The sequence below is a fragment of the Notamacropus eugenii genome, chromosome 4 (genome assembly GCF_028372415.1).
Source record: "Notamacropus eugenii isolate mMacEug1 chromosome 4, mMacEug1.pri_v2, whole genome shotgun sequence".
Classification (NCBI taxonomy): Eukaryota; Metazoa; Chordata; class Mammalia; order Diprotodontia; family Macropodidae; genus Notamacropus; species Notamacropus eugenii.
Genome location: NC_092875.1, coordinates 95215160 through 95239744, shown reverse-complemented (window position 1 = coordinate 95239744; position 24585 = coordinate 95215160). Strand labels below are relative to the sequence as shown.

General features: G+C 38.6%; 1 protein-coding gene across 16 annotated transcripts in view; it reads right to left on the bottom strand.

The window, feature by feature from the left end:
* The window catches only part of PTK2 (protein tyrosine kinase 2), a 418748-nt gene extending 404629 nt beyond the window's left edge, over positions 1 to 14119 (bottom strand). For 11 of the 16 annotated variants that reach the window (XM_072602962.1, XM_072602979.1, XM_072602958.1 and 8 more), the window contains exon 1: positions 13927 to 14119. The gene's annotated coding sequence lies outside the window, so the exon portion shown is untranslated. Of the gene's footprint in view, positions 1 to 13570; positions 13796 to 13926 lie in introns of those variants that run through there. The other 5 variants (XM_072602963.1, XM_072602959.1, XM_072602968.1 and 2 more) reach the window with 1 other exon arrangement.
* Between the last annotated feature and the right edge of the window lie 10466 nt (positions 14120 to 24585).

Genomic DNA, 24585 nt, shown 5'->3' with positions numbered 1-24585 from the left:
TCATTTCAGTGGTTTGCCATTTCCTTCTCCAACTCATTTTACAGATGAGGACACAAACAAACAGGGTTAAGTCACTTGCCCAGGGTCACACAGCTAGTAAGTACCTGAGGCCAGATTTGAACTCAGGAAGATGTCTTTCTGACTCCAGACCCAGCACTCTATCCACTGTGGCACCCAGCTGTCCTGTGGTGAACCTAAGGGATAATCCTCCTTTCAACAGCTGCCTATAAGGATGAACTGGAAAAGAGAGATTCTGATATAAGGGAAGATATTGTTTCATTTATTCAAGAGGCAGCTTTGGTGCAAAATAACAAATACTGGACTCAGAAGACCTAAGCTCAATTCCCAGCTGGGACATTTCCTGGCTATGTGACTCTAGTTCCTTCATCTATAAAAGGGGGATAATAATTCTAATAATACTTGCATTGCCTAACTCACTAATTTGTGAGGAAAGTGCTTTATAAAATCTGGGATATTATGTGTGAGTTATTAATTCAAATGGGAGTGATAAAATATCTGTGGAAATAAAAATGAAGAGAAAGATTAAATTAATATGTAGAATTTGTTCACAGACTAGAAATAAAAAGCAAATTTTCTGAGTCTATGAGGTTAATCCTGTCATCAAAAGAGAAAGGGAAATGTGAAGGGGCTATTAGTGAGACATCTAAGTAAAAATGTGTTATAGATGAGTAAAGCATAGACTGGAGAAACACTGGAGGTTCTGAGGCACTAGGAAAAATTTTGTAAACGTTAGTATGTGATATTATTTATTATTAATTTAAATATGAACTGGTGAAGGCCTAAACTAAAATAGTAACTGCACACTATGGGAGAGCTGCTTTTGAACTCAGTCTATATTATACACTACTTACTAGATGGCCAGACACCTTCAATTAATAAGTTGCTTGAGAACTCATAATAAACAAATTTAATTATATTTTACTTTTTTCAAAGCAAGAAATGTCTTTAAAAATTATTCACAGTACTGGACAACCAAAATAAGCACTTTCTAGGAAGTTACAAACCTATGATTTTGTTTCTTTTTAAAGGAGCCAAGACTTAAGAAAGCAAAACAATGTTAAACAGCTTAATTAACAAATGCCACTGGATAGATAGCAGCTGCAGTCACAGCATGAACCCCTGTCTTCTAAGCTGAGCTAAAAGGAACTGACAATTGAGGTAGTTATTGGCTTTTTGCTTGTTTAGAGAAGAATAAAAACCAAACACTGGTATATTTTAAGTAGCATATTTTAAGAATCTATGCCCCTAAAGTGAAGCAAAACTTCCATGAAAATAGCCAAATCATTCCTCCTTATCTGTTATAGAATTTTACAATTAACACATGTTTAAGCAGCTGGGTACCAAAAAGGATTTGAAGTTAATACAACCACAAAGCACAATTTAAATAATAATAGCTAGCATTTGTACAGTGTTTTTAGGTTTTCAAAACACTTCACATGTTTTCCCATATCTCATGACATATATAACATCTCTATGAAATCAGCATAATCCTTTTAAATTATTTTGTGGAGGGAACACTGTCTAGGATATAAGGTAAAGGATAGTTTTCAGGAGTTTTGTATTCCCAGTATCTTCACTGACCCATTAAATGACCCTGTGAAAGTCACTTCTCTATTGTAGGTCTTCAAATTCCCTTCTTATCCTTAACCTGTTTTTAAGTAAAGTTGGCACCTTTATAAATTGGCTTAAGAGTCACCCTTCAAATATCTAGACTTTTACAATATTCTTCTTATTCTTACAGAAAAAGAGTTTCAATCTGTTGACGGAGAAGCAAAAGGAAACTCATTTAGATTCCAGAATGAGTTTTCTTAACCATTTTTGTCACACACCCCTATGGCAATCTGGTGAAACCTATGCACTCCTTCTCAGAATACAATTTTTAAATGCACAAGATAAAATAATTACAAAAAAATCTAATTATATTAAAATACAGTTATAACATTTTTTTAAAAGTTGCTCATGGATCTCAGGTTTAAAAAAAAAAAGCCCATTTCTAGAAAAAATATGTGATCACTGAATGTTCCTGAGTCACTTTTTTTACTACAATATTACAGCAATTTACTTCTGTAATTTTTGTTAGTAGTTTACCTTTCTTTTTCTCATTTCAGATCATTTTTAGGAGTCTTGGGAGACTGTGGGCTAGAGAACAGAACGCCCCTTAGGAATGTTTAAGGCTTCACCTTCATCCCCTCATAAAAAAGGGAATCTTTTCTACGTGTTTAGGGAAAAATCTAAATTCCTTTCAAATTGTAATTTTATTTTCATATGTGCCAGAGCAAATAAGAGATGTATACTAACAATTTCCAACTTATTGAAATTTTGGAATCTATTTCTTTCACTCAGGACTAAATTTACCAACTTTCCCAGTGGAGAATATTTTATTCATTTCTTTATATAGTCACTGACACCTTTTGGACCATACTTTCAAAATCACTAAGTTCAAAACACCTAGTATATTTTGGAACATATTATTTGACTCAGTTATAATTACATGTAGTATGGCAACTGAGTTTTCATCCTTTTGAATAGTATTCTATCTCTGTGTTTCCCAAACTGCAGAAGAATCCTGGCACAACAGAGAAGCTAATGCTTCTGTGAGGAGTAAAGGTTTTTGCCTCTTTCTGGATGTAGTGCCATGTTCAACTTTCAAACATGCTACTGTCAAGAATGGTAGGGGTACATGAAAAGATGGCAAAGGAAACTTCAAAGAAAGTCTGAACGCTTATTTGTCTTGCTATTTGGGGTAAATATTCATCTGGCCTACCAATAAAGCATGCCCAGAGATGTACTAAAGACCATCTTTCCAAATTTTTTTTTTTGGTGGAAGGATATTTGAGATTGGGGAATGATCAGTGTAAAGCAGATACCAATGCATTCAAAGAGCTCTAACGTCACTTCTTCGAATCTGAGCAGGTGTAAACTGTTCCAAAAACATTTCTCACTCTCTTCTGCAGAAATGCGTAGTTAGAACTCAGAGTAGTGAGAAAAGTCAGTTAACTGTTTACAAACTTTGATCCAAAGACAGGCATATATCCCAAGGAGAACAAAGACAGCCTTTCTGGCTGTGTGTGCATATAAAAAATGTGAATACACACACATATACATACAGAAAAAATCTCCATATACACACATACATATGTGGACACACCTACACACACATATGCATGTGGCACATACATGCACACAGCAAAAATTTTTGTGATAGCAAAAAACTGGAAACAAAGTCAATTAGAAAATTATTCAACAAACTGATAACATGGATGTCATAAGAAACAAGGAATACAAAGAATCAAAGAAATATGGAAAGTTTTGACAAACTAATGCCGAGTGAAGCAGAATTAGAATATACAGAATCATTACAATAATGTCAAAAATGATAATAAATGCTAAAACAAAGCCTATAATGACTAATTTTGACCATTATAAGCTCCTTGAAAGAGGGGACTGTTTAAATCTTTAGCATGGTGTCTGACACAGAGCAGGTGATTTACAAATAATGCTTGTTCATTAATTAATTAGTACTAGAGACAAATGAGGAAATACATTTCCCCCTTTACAGTAAAGAAGTGAAAGACCATGGGTACAGAATTCTGTGTACACTTGAGGTATCAAACTTACAGCCTGTAACTGGGAAATGTTTAACAAAATAAGTAACTACACTATAAATAATGTTGATTTGTGGTTTTCAAAGACAGTACACAGTTACAGATTTCTAGTGGAGTTTAACACCACTGGTGCGTACTGTAAGACAACTTGACAACTCACTGTATTAGCTGGTTGTGATTAACTGCTTTTTTACAGGGGAATGTGATGCAGGGATGGAAGGATAACATCCAGATATCCAGAAATTACTTCAATGTAAAAACAAAAGTCACCAATAAAACTTATTTTTAATAGACTTAGATGGCTGGGAAAGGCAAAGGGGTAAGGAAAAATAAAATAATTCTATTCCTTCTACCAACCTCAAGAGGAAAAAGTTTGAGAACTACTTCTGTAGTCTAATAGATCTCACCAACAAGTCCTTGTATTCAGATTAAAATAACTTCTCTTACTGCTTCTAATTATCGTTCACTTATCTACATCTAAATATGTTCCTATGACTTTATCATCTTTGACCTAACTTTGACCATAAGCTTGCCAGGCTGGCCAAGGCAATTTATTTTACTTTGTGTTTACAATCAAAATTGGTAAAGATGAAGTACCACACTAATAAAATCACAGATCCATAGAATAAATGATTCTTTACTTTAGCTTTTCTACCCAAAAAGATCATTAACCCCCAGATCATTAACCTGTTCTGGATTTTTTTTCTTTGATTCCTCAGTTTCTATCTTCGTAGCGCCCCTTTCTGTCCTCTGGCACTGCTGCTACCCTGGTGAAGTCCCTCATGACTTCATATCTAGACTACTGTAATGGTCTTTTGGTTGGTCTCCCTCACTCACACCTCTCCAGGTAACAATCATCCTCCACTAAGCTGTTTAACTGATTTTCCTAAAGTGCAGATCTTACTATGTCACACCCTTATTCAAGAATTCCAGTAGTTTCCTATTACCTGCAGGTAATCACAAAATCATGATTAGCTTTTAAAGTCCTTCATAACCTGCCTCCTTTCTTTCTAGTCCTCTTACAATTTACTTCCCTCCATACATTCTGCAATCTAGTAATATTGGCCTCCTTGCTGTTCCTTTTATACAATTTTCCATATCCTAGCTCAGGCATTTTTTCTGCCCCATTTTTGCCTCCTGGCTTTCCTGGCTTCCTTCAAATCTCAGCTAACATCCCACCTTCTGCAGGAAACCTTTCTTACTATTCCTTAATCTTAGAGACTATCCCCAATTTATACAGTGCAGACATTATTTATATATTATCTCCCACTGGACTGGGAATTCCTTAAGAACAGGGACTGGTTTCCCCAGCACTTCCCACAGTGCTTGGCACTTAGGGCAATTAATAAATACCTGAGTGACTGGGGGGATGAGGGGGATAAATAGGTTCAAAATTCAAAATACTCTAACAGTGGCCAAGGCTCTTTTACAGGTTTTCAACACATATTTCCTGAGTTTGCAGTATTCTTAGATGAATCATAAGATCACAGAGTATTAGAGATGAATAAGACCTCAGGGATCATCAAGTCTGTCTCCTGTATAATGTAAAATTGAGGGCAGGAACTGTTTTTCCTTTCTTTAAGTCTTTATTCCCAGTGCCTTGCAAATAGACACTGAAAGAATTTGATTTAAATGAGAAGACAGGCCCAGATAAGTGATGTGTCCAACATCATTACAATGGAGATAAATAGCAAATTTGGGATTAAAAATCAGATCTACTAACTCCAAAGCACTATACCATTCTACCTTATAACCATGTGCATCCTAAATAGTTGTTTCAATTTGCTGTATATGTATTGCCTGTTACATTGAATTACAGTAATAGTACATAGTTATCTATGAACCTATGAATCCTGTGGCCCTATAGTCACATGGAAGAAAGCCACACAATCTTCCCACAAAGTGACCATGTCATAAACGCTCAATAAACACCTTTTAAAAAGTTGTCAGATTTCACATCTATCCCCAATAATGCTGAGATTGGGGGAGGAGGGTGGAAGGGAAGATTTGGTAGGAGGTAAATAGGTGGAACAGTTAAGTTATCAGGATACCAGGAATAATCCAAGAAGAACAACCAGACTTTTTTAAGGGAGACGTGTGTGTCAAATGTCAAATATTAAATCTAAGACTTTTCCAAATGAGGATAAGAGACAATAAGAAATCAACTCTGCTCTCTATTCTGATGGAATGCTTGGGTACATGTGCTTGGGCTCCAATTCTAAAATCACATTTCTCTCTAAAAATCACATTTCTCCCTACCCTCAAAACACTACTATCCCAGGCAGTTTCTCCCCGGCCCAAGGATACAGCCTGCCCCAGCAACAACCATTATCTCCCTTCCTGCTACTGCAGCCACCTTCATCTATAGAACTTTTTAGCCTGAACAAACTATGTACTGACTGAACTGGCTGTGTAATGGGTCCTAATGACATTTACTACTCACTGACCAATCATATGTTTTCTCGACTTAGACATACGTATACTCCCTTACATTTACTTGTCTAACAAGACACTGATGAGAGCAACCTGGTATTTCTGAGCCAGCCCCGACCACTGGTTGACTTAGTGATATTTCAGGTTTAAAACCATACCTGCAGGTAGCCCCACCTTGGGCTATTTCCTGAAGAATTTGGGGTAAAACACCTGAGCAACAGATGCCAAAAGTACACGTTCCTTTAAGACCACTCTTTAACCATTCCTTAATCCCACCCCAAAACACCTAGTTAGCACATTTGGCACATACTTTACTGTGGAATATACTATATAACTTTACCTATATCCCTCTAAGGTTGCAGGTTCCCTAAGAACTCTTGCCCACTGAAAAGTGTAATAAATCTTTACTTTGACCTCAACAATGCTTGAGTCTGTGAAATCCTTCCAGAAAGCCTACCCCTGGTACCCTGGTCTTTGTGGGGGTCTCACCATCATCCCTCTTCCAGACCATCCAGCCCACGATCCAGAAATGGGATTAGTTCAAATTTTAGGTACCAGGTTCTCAAGACTTTACAATAAACATTCCAAATATAAAGGTTTTTAGATCACCTAAGAATTAGTATTCTATAGCCTGTGACAAATCAGAATTCATTTCCTCCAAGTTAACACAAGGATCTCACTTTCCCCTGCTCCCCTGGGATGACCAAAACCTTCAAACATATGCACCTATTTCTCTGCAAATGAGCCATAACACACAGACAAAACAACCCTTAGAAGTTGTCTAAGCATGGAATCAATCTCTTACCACTTAAATTTCTGCTTTTGGAAAACCAGTCAAAGGGAAAACTACATTTCACTGGCTTGAGCCAGTGATTCAAAGCTATAAAGACAATACAAAGTGTTGCCTCATTAGCTAACCTGGTAGACTATACTATTTACCTGACTTCAGTTTACAGATTTAGCTAATTTTTCAGCACCTAAAAAAAAACCCACTAGAGAATTTAAGCCACTAAAGAACACAAATGGTTTTAGTAACAAACTCTTTTCCTCTGTCTGCTGAAAACCACAAGTCTAGCTGCAAACAATTTCAAGTTCAAACTGCTTGTTTAAAATTCAAGCCAGGGTTTCAAAAGACAGTCTTTTCTTGTTGAAAAAAACACTCAGGATGCTTAGTCAGGGCATTAGTTCAAATCTGTAATCTCCACTCAACTCATTTTCCCTCAGTCTAGAATTTTGAGAAATACTGAAGAATCATGAATGCAAGTTCAAATCACAAGTTTAGACTTTTGAGCTTCTATACAATTTCTCTGTCAATAAGAACTCACCTGTAGCGTCACTCTTATGAATGATCTTAGAATACTTTACTCTGCATTTATTTATAAACATTCAAAAATGCTACCTCAAGAAGTTGGATTTTCTGTGACGTTAGGATTTAACACTACTAAGAAACATGCTGAATAAATACTTATTAAGTATCAGACATTGTGCTAAGTACAGATATATTTTCTTCAATTTAAAAAAAATTCACTTATCCTAGTGAAGGTGTTTTAGCCTATTACTTCAAAACAAGCTCTATTTGAATATTATTGCAGTAAAATTTTTCCAAGCAATATCAAGTGTGAGCTGGCATTATTTTGCAACTAACACAGCAGCACCACAAAGACAGTTGTTCTTTTGAATGGCTTTAGGGCATAATATAAAAATCCTTCTGACTACATACTGTCTTTATGGTTGGGGGGGGAGGGGAGCTTTCTATTAAGAGTCTGATTCAGTCTTGCTGTGGGGAGGGGACGTGAGAGAAACTCTGTCACTCGTTTTTTAAAATATGAATTTGATCAAGTCTCTGAGCCTTCAATGTTTCAATAAACTTTAGTGAGCCAAATTTCTGAAAGATCTACTAAGAAAGACTAATAAAATGTACAATAAGTTGAAAAGGCTAATAACACTAGCAACACTAATTTTTCTTGATGCAATGTAGGTAGGAAGAGCTTGAAATGATGAAAAAATTAAGTCATGCTCTTGTCTATCAAAGTCCTACGTGATTTTGAATGAAAAGATTTATTTCTAAGGCAAAAATAAGTATTAATATTATACTAAACTATTCATTGAACCATATATATGTATGATTGTGAAAACTCAAACACAATGGGGAGGGGTACAAATCAGTAAGTAGTGACACTGATGTTAAAAAAGGAGCACCAATGAAACATTTTCTTAAAATACACAAAAGAGAGCAAAGTTCAAAAAGGAATACAGGACAACGAGAATAGTTTTGTTATTACCATGTTACACTTAATAATTTTTTAAAAAAAAACTATATATAGTAAAAGTTCAGTTTCACATACAGTCTTCTTCACTGTTGTTTGTACATTGAAACATTCATGTGTGATATTTAAGTTCACACATAATAAGAAATTATTATCTTCAAAAAGCATGGCAAAAAATGTGATTATTGCTTAATAAACAACGACAAATAGAATCCTCACAGGTCACATTTATAGAGTATTGTACAGTTACAACAACCTTATAAACTAGATAGTGATTTAATAGAAAAAATGATAAACTTGGACTTAGAAGGCAAAGAATATTTTGGTTTTTGGCCTGGCACCTTCAGCACTGGTCTTGCTAACAGGTGCTTAATAAATACCAGAACTGAATCCCAAATGACACTTGCTAGTTTTTTGAGTGTGCTTAAAACTTGTTTGAATGTGGGTTGTCACTTTACTTTTGTGAGACTCCATATCATCCGTAAAACAAGGATAATATTGACACCACCTATCTCAGAGTTGTTGAGCAGTGTTCTGTAAACCTGAAAATCAATTATTAAATGTAAGTGATTAACCTCTGCTTTCACAGATGAGGGAAACTGAAGTTGAGAGGTTAAATGATTTGCACACAATCCTAATAAATGGCAGAGCAAATCCAGCATTCATTTTACTATCTCAAGCTAACTGTGAAAATATGATGCTAGATTATAAAACCTTAGAGAATATCTTAAGCGTTCCAGGGTTTTGAAACTTTACTGAGGGGTTTAGTTAACAATGTTAACAAACTGACAATGGTAATTGTCAAGATTATCTATCTTGCTGAGTTCCTCCATATGACAGTGTCAAACTAATCTCCCCTTCACCATGTCTCCTGAAAGAAAAGAAATAAGGAAAATGCCAAATGCTGGTCCAAAAACAGAGAAAGCAATAACAAACATGAACAGTGATGCTGCCACAAAAACCAAAAACATCTTTCAAACATCACTTGTTGAGATTAGTCAACTACAGGTGCAACCAAACACTAACATGAATTCAGCATTTTTACATATTAATTTAAATTTCAAAAAGAATATAATTGCCTTAAGATTTTTCCATCAGCACTTTTCAGTTAGATTCTGAAACAAAACTGCTCTAATAAGAAACTGAAATTAAAATCTGAAAATGATTTTTAGCATTCAAAGATTTTTCTTGCTTCTTATGCATCCATGTACATCATTCAACTCTCACCAATAAATGAAACCATACTTTTACATTATTTACAATCCTGAGTGAAGACGTACACTTTTTAAAAATTACTTAAAATTAACTTAAATTTTACTTAACTTACTCAAATTTTACTTATAATTATTATTATTATTATTAGAGTCTTTTGATAAAGTCATGAACTATGGAAAGTGAGATTGAAAAACCTAAACAAAAAAATCAATTAACTATTTTTTTTAAAGTTACCAAGTGTGTAACAGCAGCTAGACTGTTATCTTTCATTAATTTACTAACAAATGCTGTGCCTGTACAACTAAAAATAATGGAATTGATTTTAATATTGGAGTTTGAGACATAAAATATATAATTTAGCACTTTTGTAAATTAAAAATGTTTACTTTTAATGGTAGATGAGCACACTTCCAATACAATAAATCAAAGCATTTATTAAATGCCTTATGAAATAATCCCTATCCCCAAGAAGCTTACATTCTAAACTGTGATGCCCACAGATACTTATCTGTGAACTTTTGCACTTCATTTTTAAGCAAATACACTTCTGAATGGGTCACTCTTTTCTAACTTTTAATAAATACTGCTTTCATTATCTTTAGATGATATAGGCATTTAGTATTCTTAAAAAGTAATTCGAATCTTCAAGAATGTTAAAGCAAGGAATGTCTTTCTCCAGTCACTCCTAGTTATAAATGTAGGAGCCAAAGAGGGAATGATGGCACTTCATTTTTTTTTTTTTTGCTATATTAAAAAAAAATAAATTACTTCAAGATTTCAGCAAGACACAGGTAGAAATAGGTATCTGTGTAATTACATACATACTACATGGTCCTCAAAAAACAATGAAACTACAGAGTGCAACTTTCTCACTACTTAATTTTTCCAACTAACTTCTTTGCAACATAGTTAACCTATAACAGTTCAAATATCTTTCCTCAAATGTGAAGCTTAATTCCCATGAATACAACTGTATATAACACTATACTCTGTATACACTAGGTTCAGTCATATTTCCTTGAGAAAAAACTTTTTAATGATCTATATTAAATGATTCCTTGCCCGTATTTTCTGCTTTTCCTATACTAACATCATCACTGTTTTCAGTCTGTTTTCCCACTCTTACTTAACTCATAATATATTGCTCACTAAAACAAAGAATAATTTATCTCCAAGGGCTCTTAAATCCTACTAGCTCCAAGAAAGAGGATTCTGCCCCATCATCCTTATACAAAATTATGTGTTCAAAATGATTTATGTGGTTATCACAATTGAAATTTATGTAAAACACCTTGCATATCTTAAAACCCTATTATGTCAGCTATTATTACTATCTATTTTTATGGTCTTGGTGCCTTTAGACATTTATTATACAACTGCCATTCATGTACAGCCCTTCTATTTGTGAGCCCCTTTGAGGGCTGGACCATACCACTTGCCACTGTAAAAAAATTTGTTATACTAGTTGATAATAATATATCCTGGATGACACAAATATCATCAGATGAGAATATAAATTCTCTTGATCTAGAATTTTACACAATATTTAATACAGAAATTCAGAATAGGCAATTACCTGCTGCTTAAAACAATGCTGCTCAGTTGTTTTTACTCCAAAAATACAAGCTCTTATTTTCAAAAGGGGAAAAATTATGTCCACAGATATAAAACATCTCAACTAACAAAGATCACTTTGAAACACAGGTCTGAATTGTGAAAACATTGCTCACTGGTACATTTCACTTCTCTAAAGAGTGTAATGTATTTGAATAATATAGACTTACAATTAAGTAAAAGTTTTTGGATGAGTCCAATGGGACAAATGGGTATAATAAAAACTCTAACATCCCTCAATAAAATTGAAGTAGAACAACATGTTTATTTTCATTTAAGTTTCCACTTATTTTTCCTTTACTTTTTACATTCTTAAAGAGAGGATGATCTATCAAAACATTTAACTGTGATGTTATAAAAGAAATTAACACTAGGTGCTTTAAAATTAAACTATTTCAAAGGTTAGGTGATGAAACAGATTTCAGAAAGGTTCATTCTATCTTACCTATTATGTAAATAGCTGGCTGAGATAAATTTCCATTGATGGTGAATCTCAAATACAAATCCCCAAACTCCTATCTGGACTTCAACCACTGCACTTACTACAGAACTATTGTCTAGATCAGACAAGTCAAAAAGCCAGAGGCAAGCTGACTATGCAAGAAAACTGCTGAAAAGGTTCACAACATATACTTTGGTTGGTGCTTATAGTTAGAAAAACCTGTAATTAATTTGTTGTCAAATCAGGGAATCTCAATGGCTTTTTTGTATGTCTTTTGGTAGTCTGGCTAAGTCTATGGACCCCCTTCTCGGAATAATGTCTCTAAATGCAAAAAATAAAATACATTAAGATTACAAAGGAAACCAATTATGCTGGAATATACTTGTCAAAATATTTTAAAAACATGTTTATGGACCCCAAGTTACGAACTCTTGTGGTACACACACAAAAAAAACCAAAAACATGAAAACACATTCTCGTGAAGAAAAAGGGAAGGAAAATTACCAATGGAACCAAGACAGAAACGACTAAAATTGCTTTTCCAGATAAAACTGCAGTTAGGTTATGAACTGGAGAAAGGAGGAAAAGTTATTTAGAAAGAATTCTAATTATCTTAAAATTATTTCTTCTGAAAGTTGCAGGGAAAATACACAACAGAATAATAAAACCTGTTTTGAGTGAGAGGAAGTGATAGGACTTTGCTCTCCCGTTCCTATTTGGTTATTAGCAATAGCAGAGGGAGGACCCTTGAGAGTGATTCAAGACAATCTCACAAACCAATGGAAGTCCTTCTTTTACTTTCCACCACAAAACCTACCCTTTTCCCTCCTCCTTGGGGTGGCAATTTCACTTCATGAAACTGACCATGCTTCCAGTACGCTACATTTGAACTTATTTCCTAAATTTATTTAATCTCAGGACCAATCATCCCAAGTGTCCCAATGGAATGACCCTTTCCTTCTCTCCTCCCCTCCCCTTTTGTTTCTAAGGCATTCTCACCATTCAACTCCAGCAAAGGCCCGTCCTGTCCTACCACATCCTGTGGGATTCAAATCCACAAGGTTTCTCAGACTGGTTCTCCGGTTCCCTCCTTGAGTCGCAGTTACAAAACCATCACCTCAGCCTCCAAAAACCCAACCTGACCCCTCCACTGCCAAACCCGCCAAGCTTTTTATTGCTTTTCCCAGCCCCCACCTCCAACTCCTTTCCAGAAACAGATTGGGGGGGGGGGGGGGGCGCGAGGAGGCAGAGAAGGTGGGTAGAGGAGTGGCTAAGGTCCAATCCCCACCTTCCTCTCCCAATCCCCCAGGCCTAAACCCAGCTCCATCAAACAACCAATTCATGGATAGAATACTACGTTTAATCTGCACCCCCTTCCCCGCCCCCAACCACAGGCACCAACACTCCCTAGGGAAGGGGTGGGGGAAAGGAGGGAGACTGGAAAGGAGGGGACATGCGGAGAGGTGAAAGAAGGCTCTTTTCTATGAATCAGAGGAGGGAGGGAAAGAGAAGAAAAGGGAAGAGATGCCAGATAAGAAGGGGAGGTGGGCTAGGAGCCTGATAAGGACGGGAGATTGGAGAGAGGGGAACCCAATTCTATAAATTGGAGAGAGGAAAGGTTGTCGGGAAAGAGAAAGGAGGAAAGAAGGAAGGAGAAGGGAGAGAAAAGAGGAGAGGTGGGGAAGAAGAAAGACGGAGGGAATGGATGAGGAACAGAAGTAGAGAGAAGTAGAGAGGAGAAGGGGTAGAGGAGACAGGTGAAGGGGAGGAGAAATGGGGAGGGAGACGGAGAGGAGAGAGGATGGGGGAGGGAGGTGCGGGAGATGAGAGGTGGAGGGGAGAAGGAAGGGGATGGGGGAGGAGAGGAAGGAGGAGGTGCGGGGCAGGAAGGATGGGGAGGAGGGGATGGATGGCAGGGGAGGCCGTGGGGGCACCAGGGCCGGCGGAGGGCCGCCCTCCTCCCCGCCTCTCACCGTGGCACACGCGGCCGCCGGTGCCGCTCAGCTGGAGGAAGCGCCGGAGGCGGCGGCTCCCGGGATCCGGTCCTCCCGCACAAGGCGATACGCCCGCCCGGCCTCGGCGAGGAAGGCGGAAGGCAGACGCACCCCCGCCCCGCCCCGCTCGGTCCCGGCTCCGGCTCCCGGCACGGGCTCCACTCGCTCCGCTCGGCGGGCTGGGCTCCGCCGGCCCCCGCCCCCGCCCCTGCCCCCACCCCCGAGGTTCCCTCGGGCTGGCCTCGCGGGGCCCGCCCGCCCGCCGGCGTCCCCCACCTCCCCGCCCCCAGCTCCCTCGGCCCGGGCCCTCCCCGCACGCCCCGGAGCACACTCACACTCGCTGCAGTTCGCCCGGGTCAGGGGCTCCCAGGCTTCCGACTCCAGACCAGAACCAGCCGGGGGCTCACCGGGCATGCGCCGAGCGGCTCGCGCATGCCCGATACTCCCCCCGCTTCCCGTTCCCTCCCCCCTCCCGGTTGTAATCCCGGATTGGGAGCTCCTGTTCCAGGATTTGGGAATGGCCGTGGTGAGGGGGAGGGGAGGAAGAGTATGGGAGGAACTAGGGCTGGGGGGGAGGAGGAGGGAAGTTGAGGAGGTAGACCCTAAGGGGAGGCAGGTTGGTTTTAGTTAGGGCAGAGAATTAAATCGAGGAAAGCTGTAGCTACGTCTAGGCACCAAGAGTAAACACTAACACGTTCGTAAAATCTGGGAATTGCCTTAGAACCTAGGATGTCAGAGGGAGCCGGAGCTTAGAACAAAATATGCCAAGTCTGGAAGGGACACTAGAACCGCAAATGTCAGTGGCAGTAAGGACCTTAAGAACCTAGAGCATCAAGACTGGAAGGGACCTTAGAATGTCAGAAGTGGAACGGATCTCAGAGGAAAAGAGGCAAAACTGGAAGAAATCTTAGCGCATAGGATGTCTGAACCTAAAATGTCAAGTTGGAAGGGATAGGGATACAATGTTATAAACGGAAAGGGGAAAGAAAGGAAACAAACATTTGTGAAGAAGGTACTTGATAAATAGTAACTTATTTGACCCTGACAACAACCCTAAGAGATAGGTGATTAACCTCACTGCATCGCTGAGAAAACCGAAGCCAGCAGAGGTTAAGGAGACTTGCTCAGGATTATACAATTAGAAACATAGACCAATTTTGAAGTCAGGTCTTACTGACTCTTAAGTCCAAGGTTCTATCCACTATGCCATCTAGCACCCTAAATTTCAGAAGTTGAATGCATGTAAGATGTCAGAAGTGGAAAGGACTTTAGACTATAGAATGTCAGAGATGGAAAAGATCTTACAATAAAAAGAGTGTCAAAATTGGAAGAGCCCTTAGAACATAGAATGGCAGAGCCAGGAGGGACCTTAGAACACAGAATGCCAGAAGTGGAACTAAGAGACCTTAGAATCGAGAATGAAAGGGACTTTAAAAGAGAAAATGGAAAGGACCTTAAAACATAAAACGTCAAAACTGGAAGGAATCTTAGAATATAGAATGTCAAAGTTAGGAAGTATCTTAGGACATAATCTACAATCAGTCCAAACCCTTGTTTTATGTTCGAAGACTTGAACAGATATGAGGTTTGGAAAATATACTTTGGGAAATATAGATAGTTAATAAAAGGTGAATTAAATTAATTGTCTTCGGAGGGTTTTACTGTTGACAGATAAGAAGATAGTGTTGCAGTTTCATGATGTGTTGTGGCGGAACCATCTCAAAGAATTCAGAGGCAGACCATCTCTAATCCAAGTATAGGCATTTTTTTGAGATTGATGCCTCTCATGAAGTGGACTAAGTTCCAAGAGGAACCAGCAACTTCAGAAAAAACAAGATAGATTTTTATAGAGTAAAGATGCAATTACATAACAGAAATTATGAATAATAAAAAGGCAGGAGGGGTTTGTTAAGGGATTAGATAATAGAGGAGGGATCCCAGCCACAGTGGAACTGCACAATGAATACAGAAAAACTTATTGGGGGGGGGGAGGGTATATATGATAATGATATGATAAGTCTCTCTATGTCATAAGTTCACCTAAAGGACAACTTTTGCTATTACTGCGCAGGTACCCATTTAGGGAAATTCTTTTCTTGGGCATCCTGGTGGTGCTGCTCTCTGATTGGCTGAGCATTGTGGTCGTCTGAAACTAGATGGATATGGTTGTGAATGAGTGCATGGACATACCTGTTTCTGCAACAAATATGAAGAATGGGTCTAGGGGCAGTGGTTAGCTAGAGGCAGTGGCTGGGATCCCATCACATGGACATTCCTGCTGTTTCTGTGAGAAATATGAGTTCATAGACACACCTGTTGTTCTAGTGAGCAGTGAGGCATGTATGAAATTAGGATGTTGAGGGGGGCGTCTAGGTAGGGGCAGTGGGATAAGGAAGTTAGAATATTGGGGCTGGGGGCAGCTTTATTAGGATTCCATCAGATAATACGTCCCTAAGAATGGTATAGAAGTAGGCGCTCTGGATCATAAATCAAATACACAGATCTGCCCTGAATTTCTATGAGATTTGGGGGAGCTCACTTTATAATCCAGTAGTTAGAAACTTTGTGAGGGCAAGAGCTATTTTTTCTCTTTGTGTTTCTAGTGCCTAAAACAGTGCTTGGCACACAACATGTGCTTCATAAATGAATTAAACTGACATCTCAGCTTCCTCACTTCTGAAGTGAAGAGAATCCAAGAGAAAAGTGATAAACACTTGGCCTATTGAAATGGGACAATTTTGATATAAGGTGAAGTGAGCAGAACCAGAACATCTTACACAGTAAAAGCAACATTGTAAGATGATCAACTATGAATGACTTAGCTCTTCTCTGCAATACTGTTCTAAGACAATTTCAAAGGACTCCTAAGGGAAACTGCTATTCACATCCAGAGGAAGAATTAATGTAGTCTGAACGCAAATTGAAGCATACCATTTTCACTTTTAATTTTTTTTCCATGGGTTTATTTTTCTTCTGATCTATTTCTTTCACAACCTGACTAATATGGAAATACATGTAAAAAAAAGAGAAAATCTTAAAAGTTCCCCAAACTAACTCACAAGTCATTTAACACTAACATTATATGTAATATTCTACATCTGTAGTTCCCTCTTCTGTGGAAAGGGGGAAAGGGTGCATTCTCATATCTCTTCTTTTTGATCAAGCTTAATTTGTATTTAGATGGACAGCTTTCAATTTTGATTTTGCAGTTCTTCTTCCCATTTACATTGTCATATCCATTGTCTCTGCTTTACTTGTCATCAGTTCATATGTCATTTCTTTTGGCACAAGAATGTTCCGTTGCATTCATGTGCTACAATTGGTTTAACCAACCCCCAAACAACATATGTAGTCTATCTTTGTTTCTTTGCTTTTGCAAAAAAAGTACTACTATAAAATTTGTGTGTTTGAGGAAAAAACAAGAAATGGACAACTTTCTATGCCATTGTCCCTTTTTTTTCACATACACCTTAGCTAAGGGGCTAAATGAACAGACTTCCCTCCCCTTACCAACAATCATCTTCTTTGCTCCCACAAACACTGATTAATGACACTTCACAAGAGTGAGATATGGAGGTCACCCTGAGTTCTCAGAGGCCTTTGAATGAGGTCCAAGCTCCAGCAGATCTTATCTGTATTTTGGAATGGGGCTAGTACACACTGAATGCCCAAGTTTGGAGATGATCATCACGAGGTTGACTGTAGAATTAAAATTTTTTAACCATAGTAACCCTTTAAGACCAATATAGAGAGCATGAATCTGAAATCACAGATTCCTGAAGTGCTGAAGTGTAAGGATGAGTTAATTAGGTGATTCCCACAGGAATTTCAAGGGATTCAAAGAATAGTTCACTGAAAGTTCAATTGACCTGCTTTCCCTACCTCATATTTATAGGCCAGAGTGGAAGAAGAGGGAAGGAAGAGAATTTCTCCCATTACCTCCCTTCCAAATGTAGGAACAATAATACTGATGTACAGAAGCACATGGCTAGGAGCGGTCAAAGTGACATTCATTTCCTGACTGATTTCTTCTGCTTTTTAATTTCATTTTCTGGGCACTAGAGCTCCAGAGAATGCACTTTCCACAGTCAAGATATTACATACTTGGTCTGGTGTATTTTCTAGAGTTAATGAGGAGTTGTGGGTAAGAGCTCAGATACATTTCTTCCTGCTACTCTGCCATTTTGTCTCCATATCTATGCCTTATATTTTAAATAACAAGACAGGTAGAGTAGCATCATATGTTAAGATACACGCATGTGATAAAACACAGGAACCCAAAGGGAGAAGTATGGTGGTTGTTGTGTTCATCCTTCATTGCCGAAGAAGACCATGCCATCAGAAAAATAATGACATGACTTGCACTTGACTTTGTTTTGAGTGAGGGAGGGCTGTGCAGGTCACCAGCCTCACTTCTACTCCAGGGCCATCTCAATCCAGTGACCAGATATTCATCAGGATGACTGAAGATGACCCAGAATGAGGCAATTGGGGTTAAGTGACTTGCCCAAGGTCACACAGCTAGTGAGTGTCAAGTGCCTGAGGTGAGATTTAAACTCAGGTCCTCCTGACTCCTGCACTGGTGCTCTATCCACTGCACCACCTAACTGCCCCAATCCTTCCAGATAGATAAGGAGAGGAAAGCCAAGCATAGTCTTGGTATTTGAAGAGGGCAAATTTTAAAAGTTTCAATGAGAGGATAGATAAGGTCCTGTGGCATAAAATTCAGTTGGGGATGTTAGCCCAAGAGGAAAGAGATGTTCTCAAGAATGAAATTCTAATGACACAAAGAGGATGAAGACTGATAATGGAGACATAGGAGACCCACCTATCAAATTCAACTTCTGCAGGCAGCTAGATGATTCACAGTAGACTGAGAGTTGGACTTGGAGTTAGGAAGACATGAATCTGAATACCAGCTCAGACCCTTATTAACTGTGATACCCTGAGTAAGTCACTTGACCTCTCTGCCTCAGTTTCTTCAACTGTAAGATGAGAATAATAACAGCATGTACCTCATAAGGTTGTTGTGAGGAACAAATTATATATATATATGTGTGTGTGTGTGTGTATATGTATATAGTGCTTTGCAACCCTTAAAGTATTCTATAAATGCTTTCTATTATTGCGCACACATACAGGTATTTACAAAGTAGATTCCGTCATTTGGAAGGAAGGCACTAGCAGCTGGGAGGGTAGGGATCAAAAAAATGTAGAAGGGGAAATAACAGGATGAATACAAACGCACTGCATCTTACTATAAAAATAACATGAGGTGCGAAAGCTCATAATGAGCCGAGACTAGTAAGGCATGCTAAGTATAAGGAAAGGGTTTTGAGGAAGAGTATCAAAGAAGGTATATGCCTGCTACTCAGGGTATAGGATAATCATAACAGATGATAGAAAGAGCACAGGACTACAAAACTTCTATTTTGCTTCCTTTTTAATTTCCAAGATGAATAATCACTAAACTGGAATGCACAGAACACATATGTCTAATAAACTGTTGATACTCATGCTAAGGAGGGAGATAGGGAGTACAAAGTGCTACTATTAAATTTAAATCACTAGGCCCTAATTAACTGCAACCCTATTTAACCACCAGGTGGCATTACTAGCCAATAACCTGATCCTGTTGAGCCAAAAAATTTTATGCTTTGGGGAGACCCTCTTCCCACCATGTTCCAGGGATGTGATAGTTAGGTACTTCACTCTGTAACCAGAAGTTCTAGGACAGTACCAAGTTTCATAGGCTTCTAAGAAAGTAGGTTAACTTTATCCCCTAGCTCTGCCTCTCTCTGAGTGTCCCTGTATACTCATTAAATAGAGGGTATGCATTTTAATGAATTTATCAAACCGGAATCGCCTCTGAGATCCCAACCATCTGCAAAAACTAATCTCCTCCTTGAACTTGCTATACTGTACTGAACATGAGCCATGTGAATTTGGCACAATGAAGTCACTCCTCACAGCATCAGACAGAATATCTAGACAGAATTGGATGTAGTCATTTTACTCTTGGCATAGAGTAAAGGGAATAAAACAGTAAATAATTTTGTAAAATCTATTGAGGGGATGTTCCTGTCCCCACCCCTGCCTCTTCTAGACACAGGCAGTTCCCAAATGGCATATGTGCTATTTTGAAACCAGGAGTTCAAGAAATAAATGGTTCAGTTTGTCTAGAATTCCTAAGCAGTAACAGCGGACAGAGGAATGTACAATACAGTTTGCAACTGATGTTCATTGAGTAGGATTAGTTTTTAGATGAAGATTCAGGAATTCTAGACCTCTGGCAGAATGGTCAGGATCACTGGAAGGGACTTTCAACTAGGATCTTGATATAGCTAGCTCATCAAGAGGAAAACAGTGGGAGTAGACTCAACAGTGGGTTCCAGAAAAGAAAAGCCTACCACTGCAATACAATGGTGCATGCTCTCTCTCTGATTTTGACCGCAACATCCTTCTGCTACTGAATCTCATCACTTCCTATTCCATGCCTCCTCTATTGCTCCCCTTTCCTGTAACCAAAGCCTTGCCACTCTACAGTGGGGGAAGGGTAGTCAAAAGAAGAGGGATGCTATCCTAGGAACTAGAATAATTGGTGGGTGTGATTTCTGAGCAAATGGTTTTTTAGAGAATGAGAGGGGTGTTCAGTGTTATGAAAAAGCAAATATTGTCCTTATTTTCTTTTTCAGAATAAAAGAAAAGAGAACAGAGTGTGTTAACTGTAGGCCACCAAACTTCTCTTTATTACTGACAAAAAATCCAGAATGTCCTATTAAATGGATGATTAGTAAATAACTAGAAAAGGAGATGTTGATCACAAAGGATCAGCATGTCTCCCTCCCTGATCTAGCCAAAACTCAGTTGCTAGCTATACTAAAGTACTACTCTGAGCATATGATTCCACTTCTCAAAACTCATATTTGTTTGCAAGGAAGGTCACCACACAAAGAACAGTCTGACTATGGGTGCTGCCCAGGTAGTGTATCGAAACTAGTTCCTCTCATGACAACATATCGTTAAATTTTTAGCAAGAACATTTACATGTCAGAAATCAGCAAGTACTACAAATCAGGACAATTTTTGTTACTGGTATTGATTTCTGAACTTAAGAAAATGATAGAGAAGATATTAATAATGCAGATTAAACCTAAAAGTGTGTCCTGCACATACCCTCTCTCCCTGAGTTGGTTGTTAAACATGTACCAGCATACTTCTGATGCAGTCCCACTGAAAGAAGAGGCAATAACTTGTTCACCACTTTTCCTTCATGAATGATGGCAGAAAAGGTAGATTCCTTCACCCCCTGCTCTCTACCCTTCCCCACCAGCATCCTGAGGGTAATTGTGACCCAAGGCATTCAGCTAAAGAGAGCCTTTAGCTGAGATGAGGGAATTGAAGGATTCTGGGGGGAAGAAATGTGCCTCTCCTCTCCCCAAGGGTTCTACCTGCTTAGTTTTGGACCCCAAGGGCAAAACTACAAGAGATTTATGGGTCTTTGAACTTTCTAGTGGTCATACAGCTAGTATGTATCAGAGCAGAGATTAGGATCTAGGTTTTCTGACTTCAGATCCAGAACTCTTTCTACTATATCATGAAACTGTCACCCATGTCCTGATACTCCTATCATCCTATATCTCTCCCCTGCCTGAGAAAGTTGTCTGTAATTGGTACATCCACTTTTCTCACACTCATAAACCCTCTGCAGTCTGGTTTCTAACCTTTTCATTCAACTGAAGCTGCTCTTTTCAGTCCCCAATGATCTCATAATTGCTAAATCCAGTGGCACTTTCTCAGTCCTCATCCTTCTTGATCTCTCTGTAACCTTTGACACTACTGATCATCCTCTTCTATTGGATATTCTCTCCTCTCTTAGCACAATGCCTGACACATAGTAAGCACTGATTCTCCTCCTATCCATGTGACCATTTCTTTTCAGTCTCCTTTCCTGGATCCTCATCCAAATCATGCTTTCTAACCTTAGTTGTCCCTCAGGGTTCTGAGCTCTCCCTCTATACTACTTTACTTGGTGATCTCATCAGCTCCTATGGACTTACTTAATTACCATTTCTATGCTCATTCTTCTCAAGTCTACCAGTCTTTCCTAAAGTCTCTGCTGACCTCCAATTTCGTATCTCCAACTACCTTTCAGACATCTTGAACTAGATGTCCAGTAGACATCTTAAACTAAATATGTCCAAAACAGAACTCATTATCTTTCCCTCTAAACTCTTTCCCACTCTACCTTCCTGATTACTGTAGAGGGTACCACTATTCTTCTAGTCCCTGGCTCAAAACCTACAAAGCATACTGGACTCCTCACTATCTCTCACCTCCCAAACCCAAGCTAGTGCCAAAAGCTGTAGATTTTACCTTTGTAAGACCTCCTAAACATGCCCTCTTCTCTCCTCTGACACTGTCACCACTCTAGGGCAGGCCCTCTATCACTTCATGCCTGGACTATTGCAATAGCCTGCTGGTAGGTCTGCCTGGCTCAAGTCTCTCCTCCCTCTAATCTATCCTCTGTTCAGACATCAAAGTGATTTTCCTAAAGTTCAGGTCTGATCATGTCAAACACTACCCCCAGCTCTTCACTCAATAGACTCCAGTCTATTGTCACTAGGATCAAATACAAAATCCCCTGTTAGACATCCAAAGCCCTTCATAACCTAGCCCTCTCCTACCTTTCCATACTCTTCAATACAGTCACACTCCTGGCTGTTCCACAAACAAGAAACTCTGTCTCTTGGCTCTGTGTATTTTATCTAGCTGTCCTCATACCTGGAATGCTCTCCCTCTTCCACTCTAACTACTGACTTCCTTGGTTTCTTTTAGACCTTACTAAAATTCCATCTTTTACTAGAAACCTCTCCCAATCCTTCTTAATTCCTCTACCTTCTTTTTGTTAATTATATCCTATTCTTTTGAGAAGACAAACTAGGTCATCTTTTACCTCAATTCTTACCTAGCCTTTAATTACTGAATGCATGTTGCCTCAGACGAATTGAGACCTGGGAAATACCTTAGCTTAAAAAGGCCAAGGGCCAAGGGCTCCATTGGCCATGGTCCTGATCAAGTTTTGCCATTGGACTCCAAATGACCCTGGAGAACAGAGTGAGGCTGATGACTTTGCACAGCCCTGCCTCATATAAATCCAATTCACTTGCAAGTCAATACATCACCTTCCTGATGTCATTGGTCCTCTTCAAGAAAGAAGGATAAATAACAACAATTTCCAGTTTCCTATGTGTATAGCTTGCTTTTTGTATGTAAATATACATATGTATATATGTTTGTATGTGTATGTATAGATTTGTATGCATGTTGTCTTCCCCATAAAATTGTAAGCTCTTTGAGGACAGGGACATTTTGCCTCTTTTTTTGTATCCCCAATTGTTTAGCTAAGTGCCTGGCACACAGTAGGTGCTTAATAAATGTTTATTTATTGATTGCTCAATATTTATATATTATGTAACCTTGAAGCAAATCATTTAATCTCTCTGGGCTTCACTATTGTCATTTGTATGAGCTAGATAATCTTTTCCTTTCCAGCTCTAAATTCTTTTCTCCTCCTTTTCTGGATCATATTTCTCCATCCTAAAGCCTTAAGTAGCCAGTAGGTAAGAAGATATGGTCCATATTGAAGAGTGACCATCAAGATTAGACAGGGGAATATCATTCCAGATCTTCTTTTCAACTTTTAACTCAAATTGTTTGCCTCAATCCATTTTCCTCCAGTTTGAAACAACTGAGGAATTCATGGTTATTCCACCTGACATATTGCCTTTTTATATTATTGTTAGTCTTAATATCTGACTGCTCTGCTCCTCCTGTGATTTCATTTATGTTTTGTCTTGAGGTATGTTTTTTTCATCTTATCTGGTCTGATGTCATTGTATTTTATTAGGCTTGTGAAAGAGCCCCCCCCCCCTTCTTTTTAAAAGCTCTTTAAGCCAAAACAAATGGTATTTTATAACCTTCAGCAGATAATTAATGCATGTTACAACCCACAGGCATTTAACAGACTTCAGCAACAGTTGAGGGAGGAGCTTATATGCACTAAACCACAAATAAATTGCTAAAAAAAGAAAAAAGAAAAGAAAGAAAATGCTTGCATTAACTCCCTCTACACGGGAGCATTAGCACTCTGCAGTTGTGATTCATAATGTCTCTGTTTGCATAACCCTAAGTTTAGGGTGGGAAAGCTGAAGCAATCAATCCTTCATTTGACAAATATTTATTATGCTCCATATGTGCTCAAAGCACTGTTCTTAATGCTGGAAAATATCAAAACTTAGATGAGATAGCCCTGCCTTCATAGAACCTATAATCTAGTAAGTTTATGATATATAATGTTTATGATATATAATATTATGTGATAAGTGCATAAGAATGGTGCAAAGTACTATATGAGGCTTAAGGGTGAAGATCATTACTAACTTCAGGGTCAGAGAAGTTTTACTAGAAGAAGTATCATTTGAGTTGGATGTCAGAGGACAGATTAGAAATCAAAGGGTAAAAAGGAGAGAGCATTCTGGTCACAGAAAACAGCCTAAATAAAAGTATGGAGGTGGGAAATTATGAGATCTTTATGGGGAGTAGAATGAAGTACAATTTGGTTAGGGTACATGGTAAGTAAAGCAGAACAACTGAGATAAGACTAGAATGGACTGATGTTCACAAAAATAGAAAGATTTTAGTGTCCCAAGGGACACATGTAGTCCAAGAATCCTGTTGTTGCAGAGAGAAAAACTGAGGCCAAGAGCAGGTGACTTTTTCAAGGTTTCATAGCTAGTTCGTAGCAGAGCTGAAATGAGAACCTAGGTTTCCTGGCTCCCAGTATCATGTTCTTTCTACTACACCACAGTGCTTTCACTTCCTATTGTCTCTTCCATCAGTCTCCTCTCTATTCAGATGGCCACCATCCTAATTCAGGTGCATCTCCCTTATCAGTTGGACTATCAAAGTACCCTCCTAATTGGGCTCCCTGT